This window comes from Lathyrus oleraceus, chromosome 6 (assembly GCF_024323335.1).
Source record: "Lathyrus oleraceus cultivar Zhongwan6 chromosome 6, CAAS_Psat_ZW6_1.0, whole genome shotgun sequence".
Classification (NCBI taxonomy): Eukaryota; Viridiplantae; Streptophyta; class Magnoliopsida; order Fabales; family Fabaceae; genus Lathyrus; species Lathyrus oleraceus.
In genome coordinates, this window is record NC_066584.1 from 282,936,750 (window position 1) to 282,946,526 (window position 9,777).

Below are 9,777 nucleotides of genomic sequence, written 5' to 3' on the forward strand. Positions count from 1 at the left end.
AATAAAGAAATATTTTTATATGAATAGTGTATGAATATTGCATGAACAGTACTGATGTATAGTGATTTTAAAATAGTAAAATAAATTGATTACTGAAATATAAAAAATTGGTTAATAAAATGATGAAGTTGATTAATACGCGTTCATATATTAAAAATATTTTTTACTAGTACCCCAAAGTTGATTAATAAAAAGTAAAAAGTTAGTTAATAAAATTATGAAGTTGATTAATAAACGTCCATGTATCAAAAATAATTTTGAACATTCATCAAAGTTGGTCAATACAATGTAAAATGTTGGTTAATAAAATTATGAAGTTAGTTACTCACACAATTTTATACCAGTATCATTTAATCTAAAAAATAAACAAAAATAGTAATAATAATAATAATTTTTTATATTTTATTTTAAAAATATATTATTATAATATTCCTTTATTCGCTAAATACGATATATATATATATATATATATATATATATATATATATATATATATATATATATATATATATATATATATATATATATATATATATTTTGTGTACGAATATATTTTCTCTCATTGTTTTTGTCCCTGAATTGTTGGAGTAAATTAAGGGTCATTACAAGATAATAAAATGATAATATCAGAGTGTAAACATGAGATTCTATATTGGATGATCTTTGTGAAGAATATTGAGAATATCTTTTGTGAATAGTTTCTAAAATATGATGATACATGGATATGGATATGACTCTTGGTAAAAGGATATTTTTCACATGTGAGTTGGTATGAGTTCCTCTACATATAAATGCTACAAAGGTAACTTTTATATGTAAATTTGACAATTGTGTTAAGCCACTTTTGTCGCCTTTTCTCATACTAAACCATCGTTCTCTTTTTATATGCATTAGAGTAAGTGATGCGATTGAAAATGTTAATCGGATAGGGAATGTGCAGAGGATGTTTCTTCACTCCCCATCTTGTTCCCTAATGTTTTTTCCATCTCCATCCCCTTTTTCCGCCACGGAAGAATATTATTCCACATCCGCACAGATCTCCACGGAGAATCAGAGATCCACGGAGATCGAGTCTTAAAAAAAATTCTATATTTTTCGATCAAAACTATGACACTAGTATTTCGTTATTTTTTCCTTTTTTAAAAATATATATTTTTCATCTTTTTTATTTATTTTTAAAAATACATCTTATATCAATAACAAAAAAAAAATGCAAAAACACTTGCAGTTACGAAAACATAACTACTAACTTCCTAATTGAAAGAAAAAGAGGTTATTAATTGAAATATATGAAGTCGAAGAGTAATTACTATAAACACAATGAACAACGGATAAAGGTTGTTATGATGATGAGGATGAGAACAAAAAAGATGAGGAATGAAGGAGGCAAAAAGAATTAAGAAAAGAAGAATAAGAGACAATGTGTACATTGTATCTAATGGATTCACTTTTATAGGATTGTGTACTTGAGTAGTGAAATAATGCATTATACAATAAAACAAAAAAATAAAATGATCTACTGATAACTCTTCATTTTCTAATATATCAATTATTATTTTAATGAAAAAATATACAAAATTGTATAATTATATATTAAATATAAAAGTTAAATAATATAGCCGGGGTCGGGGAATCCGCGAGACGAATGGTACTTTCTCAATTCCGCCCCGAAGTGTCATCGGGAGAACTTTTCCCTCCATCTCCGTCCCCACAAGGAAAAAATCATTGATTTCAGAGCTCCACACAGATGATTCCCACAAGGATCCCCATTAACAAATGCAAATTGACATCCCTAGAAGTGAAGATTTGTTTTTTTGTAATATACTATTGAAAGATAGGTTTAAGAGAGCCTGGAGTTTTATTTATACTTTTTTAAGTATTTTAGAGGAGTTTCGTTGTTCATTCCATTTGAATCCACAAATTAGTGAAGGTGAACTAGACCTGAAATTTAGTACAATATATATCTTTTGGCGTTGTCTAAGTGTGGTCTTCATCGTCATCCTCTTTTCTCAAGTGTTGCATCAATAAAAAATTCTCATTTTGGAGAAATTAGATGGAGGAAACATTTTCTGTCGGGAGAAAAAAGATAAAGTTCCTTCTTACAACTTTGAAGGCAATTTTATATGTAATATTTGACCACAACCAAAACATAAGAATTTTTATTTTGTTGCAATTACATCTTCTACCATTATGTGCATATCTCTCATTTTATTTATTATAATTATTATTCTATTTATTTTCATCAATGATTCCATTTGATAAACGTATACTTTTTCTCTATATATGTAAAGGAATTTCGGTCAAACAAAACAAGCTTTTGAATTACAGCATCACTATTTTATATGGTATCAATCGCTTGTTAGCATAACAACATCGATCCAAACTTTTCAGCATGTCTAGTCACACTATTGTTATCAATGAAACCACCAATGCCATTGTTCTACACACCCAGTCCTCCGTCAAACTAAACGTCCCGAGTTTTCCAGTATGGTAGGTGTAATGCAATGCCCTTCTCATTGGTTATGATTTGTTCAGTTTAGTAGATGGCACCCAACCCAAATACATGATGACTATGAGTATAGGACAAAGAAAGATCAACTCATACATCATGCCATTCTCGCCTTCATGGATCAAAATATTGTGATTATGCTTGGCAGTGCAAAAAACTCCAAATAAGCATGGGGCTTACTCAACAAAACTTTCACTAGAAAAGCGCGAACGCACATCATGAAACTTAATGAGCGACTCATAAGATGCAACAAAGGATTCAAATCTTTCAGATAATACCTGCACGGTATTAAAGCACTTTCAGATGAACTTGTTATCATCAATTCACCATTATATGATATTGATCTAGTTATCCACACACTCAACAACCTTGGCCCAGAGTACAAAGAAATATTGACTGCTCTTCATACTCGTGAAAATCCTATAGGGTTTGAAGAACTTCATGATCTCCTTCAAGATTATGAAACCTATCTCACACGCGATGATGTGGCTCCTCCCATTACCTCATCTAATCCTGCATACAAAGACAAACCAAAATTTACCAAACATGGCCATCCACCTAAGATATTAATGATATCCCTAAAACACCAACCAATATCCATAATCCCCGAAGATTATCACTTGGAAATACTGTGACAATCCAGGCCACATAGATAAGGTGTGTTATAAGCTTCATGATTATACTCTGAGTCATCCGAACCGACACCCAACTGCTAATCATGCTCGTTATGCATCATCTCACACTGATCCAAGTTGGACCATTGACCCCTGGGCCACTCACCATGTCACTAATGATTTGGATCAACTCCTTCTCACCAACCCTTAACGAGGAAATGATCACATCATAGTAAGAGATGGTAACACTCTTCCAATTTCTCACAGAGGTAAACTTGTCTTACACACAAAAAGTTAAAAGTTGTACTTACCACAAGTGCTTTATGATCCAAATATATCAAAATATTTGTTATATGTATCATCATTGTGTCAAACTAACCCTATTTCCGTTGAATTTTTTAGGATTGCTTTTTGGTGAATGTCATACCCCAAAATTTGCCCGTTAATGTTACAAGGCATTTTTTAAGGCACTCCAACTTATTTTTCAAGGCATTGATCTTAAAGGAACAAAGACCCAGCTCACAGATGGCCAAATCCAGAAAATGGCTCAAACTGGCATGCTCGCTAGGCGAGCAAATCCTTCGCCTAGCGAACCCTTCGCTACACCACTCGCCTAGCGAAGCTTGCAAATACCAGAAATTTTGGGCTTCATTTTGAGCCCATCAGGTCACAAAAATTATTATAAATAGCAGAGCTTCATTCAGAAAAAGGGGACGGAGGCAGACGGACAGAAACCCTAGCAAGGAAACCCTAACAGACGCAACACAGCAAACCCTGGAGGCTAACCCAGAGAATTCAGAGCAACCCTAAAGGAAACCCAGAAGGAAACTCATCTGCACCAAGGTTACCTCCGCCCAACTCAGTCCGGCGCCAACCCTAAGAGTGACTTGCCAATTCAAGGTTGCAATTCAGTTGCAAACAGGTTTGCATTACTATTACCGCTTTATGTTCTTAACTTGCATGTGGCATTATGATTGAATTTATAAAAATATCTTAAGTTTTTGCATGTGAATTTAAGTATGTATGAATATCTTGAATGTTTAACCATGTAATTTCTGTAATGGATGCCATAGGGTTTGGAGCTTTCCGGAATTGTACTGTTATCAAAACCAGAACCCGCAGCCGCTCGCTAGCACATCGCTAAGCGAGCATGTAGCGGGTATTCGCTAAGCCTTCGCTAGGCGAGGCAGGGGCGAACGTGACAGTCGCTGATTTTTCTGTTCTGTTCTATGCTTATCTGATCTGTTTTATTCTAACCATGCGTTATTTTGCCTGACATTCCTACCGCTGTGTTTCTTTTGTGGTGTAATTCTCGATTGCACCCTGATTTGGTATTCTGACCTGTTTGCTGAATTTTGTAAGGGTTCACATACTCCCGGAGAAAGTAGCTTGCTAGGTATTCCACTTTATTTGTGGGATACCCTTGTGGAGATTCACCCTAATTACCTAATTGATTATAATGTGGACCTAATTACCTAATTGATTACAACTACCTAATTGATTGTAAAATATTGCCTTTGAATATGTGATCTTGGACCTCTCTTTGTTTCCTTACGGTATTCCGGTATTATGGTCATGTCCCGCGAATGTGGGGATACAATTAGCAAAGACCCTTCGATTAAATCATCATGTCCCTATAAATCATCGTCCCTCGGATGTTGCCTGCGAATATATGATTTTGTCCCTCGGTGACCCGTCGTTGTAGCCTACGATTAAGTGATGATCGTCCCTTCGAATGCTAAGGTATCCTTACAAATGTTGCCTTCAATGACCAATCGATGACCCTACGATGACCCTTTTACATCCAAAGGATAACACTACTTACTTCTCAATAGTAAGGACAATTTTACTCTCATAAGGATAGGAAATGCCCATAAAGGCCTTGGGTAGGTATAACTCTTAATTACTGGCTCACAACCTAAAACATTTTTCATACCTCACACTTTGCGAATACTAGAAAATCACCACTTGGTATACATTCGTACTAGAATCATTGCCAAGTTATATTTTTCTAAACAGCTTTCAAAATTAAACGAGATAAATACTTTGTATACATTCGTACAAGAATCATTACAAAGTTAAACTCTCTCTTCAAAACATTTTTTAAGCAATTCACAAACACTTTTTCAGACAAACATAAGTGATCCAGCAATTGAGAGCCCATGGATAACCATGGATACAAAGGGTGCTAACACCTTCCCTTTGTATAATGTACCTCCCGAACCCAAAATCTAATCAAGGTCTTTCCTGTTCTTTTCCACCTTTCCTTATGGGATAAAAGAAAAGTCGGTGGCGACTCTTGCTATCCGCGACATTTGCTTTCCAAAGCAAAAACACACCGAAGTCAGTTCACCGTATGACAGAACTGGCGACTCTGCTGGGGACTATTAAAAAGAGAGGTTGCCTTAAAAAACAAGATCACTTATTTGAATTGTCTGATTTACTTTTGAGGGACTGCTTGGGTATTTTATGCTTGAGTGAAAGATCCTACACCCGGATCTAGTGTACCTTAGGTAAGTATCAATAGATCATCGCGACTATCTGGCGTATACTGGAATGGTCAAAATGATGGCTACGGTTAATGTGACACTTTGGATGTCCTGATGTTCCTCATGTTTACTTGAGGAGAAATTTGGCGTCCGCGTGGTGTCATCAAAGCGTTAACCAGACCTTTAGAACCCTAATTGACTCATCCTGGCCATTAGAAAGTAGTGAGATAACTGACTTCGGTTCCGACTGGGGTTGGTTGAGACTCGATACTACACTCTTTGAGATTGGACTTCAGGGAAGCTTCGGTCAACCACTTGGTGTTGCACTGAAGTGGACTTGAAGGAAAGTCAATGATTTGAGATCCTTCTAGAACCCGGTTACTACTCTAGGACAGGTTGAACCAACCAAATTCAGTGGGGAGGGTACTTACCTATGGAACTCATGCAAGCCTTAAAACTTAGGAATGATGATTGTGTGACTTGCTTGTGCTAGTTATTTACATAACATCATAACATCATAACATCATAACATCATGGCATTGTACTAACCATTTCAAGGACTCTAAACATTGAAAACATTTCATACATTGCATAGCATAACATAACATTGCATAACAGGTACTCTAAAGGGATCAATGTTCTCACGATCTTCCTATTGCAAACAGAAAAATGGACCTTGAACAAACTGTCAAAGATCTCCAGGCTCAGAATGCTCAATTCCAGGAGATGATCTTGAACTTATCCAAGGGGCAGGAGGAACTGAAGGCTCTCTTGCTCGAGAAGGAAAAAGACAAGAAACCTGTGAGTTACATTAACCCGGGAAGAAGGCTTAAAGGACAAGTTACAGGAGTCAAGATTAGAGTTCCGAAGGATCAAGGAGAGGAGACAGAGAGTGATTCGGAAGAGGAGAATGTTGACCTCTTCAACCCTGAGGACGACGATGAAGATTATGAAAATGAACAGTACTCTCCAAAAGATGATAAGTATAAGTTGCTGGAAGAACGTATGCTAGCTATGGAGGGTCAGAAGGCGCCCAGTCTGGATTTCGAAAGTTTGGGTCTGGTCTCTGATGTAATCATTCCCCGCAAATTCAAGGTCCCCGCTTTCACTAAGTATGATTGGGCATCTTGTCCTCAGATGCATCTGAGAGCTTATGTGAGAAAGATTCAGCCGTATACCACTGATAGGAAACTATGGATCCATTTCTTCCAAGAGAGTCTGTCTGGCACACAGTTAGAATGGTACTATCAGCTCGAGAGCTCTGACATCCGCACCTGGACTGATTTAGCGACAACTTTCTACAAGCATTACCAGTATAATTTTGAATTAGCGCCTACTCGGCTACAGTTGCAGAATATGACTATGGGATCTAAAGAAAGCTTCAAAGAATATGCTCAAAAATGGAGAGATTTGGCTGGCAGAGTCAAACCCCCCATGACTGATCGAGAATTAGTGGACATGTTCATGGGCACACTGACTGGTCCATTCTACAGCCATCTATTGAGAAGTTCCTCATCGGGTTTCACTGAACTTATATTAACAGGTGAGCATGTTGAACGCGGCATTCGAAGTGGAAAGATACAGGCGGCTACCTCTGATCCTCCGGAGACTCCTAATGACATCACTGCCCCTCTGCCTGACCATGACGAGACTGTCAATGCTGTGGAAGATGCTGATAACGATTGTGACTTGGATAGTTGGATTTTCCTAACAATTGGTGACGGACTCAATAATTGGAAGGCTGAAGACACTGTCCTGATTTCCTTTAGTCAGGAGTAATTGTTATTGCTTATTTTAATGTATTAAATTTTGTTAAAGGTTTTGTCATTTTTATAAGCATATTCACATTCAATAAATCAATGGACCTTTTTGCATTCAAACATTGCGCTCTTTATCTTTCCTGTCATCTTTCAAATAAGCTATGTTTTCTTGCACACACTCACGTAACAAATTGCAGATCCATATCCACTCTGGATCCTGTTGATAATAATTCTGCTACTGTTCATTATGACTTTGGAAATCCGATCTACCAAGCCGAGGATGGAAGTGAGGAAGATTGTGAAGTACCTGAGAACTTGTCAGACTGTTACTGCAAGAAGAGAATACCATACAGCCGCATGAAGAATCAATTGAAATGGTAAATCTGGGTACTGAAGTAGACAAGGAAGAAGTCAAAATAGGAGCAGGCTTGGAAAACAGTGTCAAAGAAAGATTGATTCAGATGTTACATGACTATGTAGAGGTTTTCGCTGGAAAAATCAAGAGATAATATGGAATGATGAATGTCAAGAAGCTTTAGACAAAATCAAGAAGTATCTCCAAGAACCTATAAATCCGATGTCACCAGTTGAAGGAAGACCTCTAATCATGTATTTGACCGTGTTAGAAAATTCAATAGGGTGTGTGTTGGGGCAACATGACGAGTCTGGTCGAAAAGAGCATGCCACATACTACCTTAGCAAAAGTTTACCGGCTGTGAAATAAGATACTCGCAACTCGAGAAAACTTGTTGTGCTTTGGCTTGGGCTGCTCGCCGACTAAGACAGTATATGTTGAATCATACCACTTTATTGATTTCTAAGATGAATCTTATCTTATATACATCTGAGAAACCTTCTCTCTCCGGAAGAACAACAAGGTGATTACTGAACTCTGCACGCAGTTCAAAATAAAACACCATAACTCTTCTCCGTACCGGCCGAAGATGAACGGCGCCGTGGAGGCTGCTAATAAGAATATTAAGAAGATTATACAAAAGATGACAGTGACGTACAAAGACTGGCATGAGATGTTACCCTTTGCTTTTCATGGTTATCGCACTTCAGTGCGCACTTCGATAGGGGCAACTCCTTTCTCTTTAGTCTACGGCATGGAAGCCGTTTTACCAGTGGAAGTTCAGATTCCTTCTCTAAGAATCATGAAAGAGGCAGGTTTAGACGAGGATGAATGGATTCAGACTCGACTTGATCAGATAAATTTGATAGATGAAAAGAGACTTGCAGCTGTTTGTCATGGGCAGATATATCAGAAGCGCATGACCCAGGCATTCAACAAAAAGGTCAAGAGACGGGTGTATCAAATCGGCGACTTAGTTATCAAGCGTATCATTCTACCACAAAGTGATCCCAGGGGCAAATGGACTCCCACATACGAAGGGCCATTTGTAGTTAAGAAAGTATTCTCTGGTGGAGCCATGATACTTGCTATGATGGATGGCGAAGACTTCCCACATCCCGTGAACGCGGACATAGTTAAAAAATACTACGCATAAAAGAGACCCGCTAGGTCGACGCACCTAGGCAAAAGTAAAGGCATCCCGGCGAACCAAAAGGGTTCGGGCAAAAATTAGGGATAAACATATAAAAATGTACACCCGGCAAGTCGAAAACCTGAAAAGGCGGCTTGGGCAAAAAAGGGTATCCTGGTGGACTGAAAACCTGAAAAGACGGTCCAGGCAAAAATTAGGGATTAAAAGCGTATGACTATGACTCGTTCTCAGACAGCTTCATCCAAGTTCAAGGGACTGAACAAGCCAATCACTTCTATCCGACAACAGGAGATGAGATGCTTGAAGACATAATGACAGTAGTAGAATTAAAATCAACAGGGCTTTTCCTTCATAGCTTTTTCTTTATGTTCTCGACAATTTCCTCTTACTAGGATTTATGTCTCCGTGTATTCAAATTGCCTGTTTATAGGCCCTCTTTCAAAATCAATACAATTTCATTTCCAAAAAGATGCTTTGTTTTACTTTCTCTGTTTTTCTTGCATAAACGTCCATTGATTTAATTTGAATTGATACATGCACTTGAATATGATCGATGTTTATCAAAAATACATGCATAAAACGGAAATAGCAATTACTAAAAGACTTCAGGATCGAGGAGAAGGTCTAACCATGCTTTCCAATGAATACGGTTGCTAATTCTATTCCCCAGCAAAACCAGTTATTTCCCAGAAGAAACTGGCATTACTAGACAGACTGGTCATCTCTTCCATCCCCAACCAGGCTCTGTTGAATATTTCTACCATCAGACAGAAATCAGATATCCCCAGCTAAGAAAGGGTCATCAATACAAACATCTCCAATCAGAATATGGGGATTTATTTTCCCTGGCAAATTTTTCAGACGCATAATTCATTCATGCATCATTTTGCATCATAC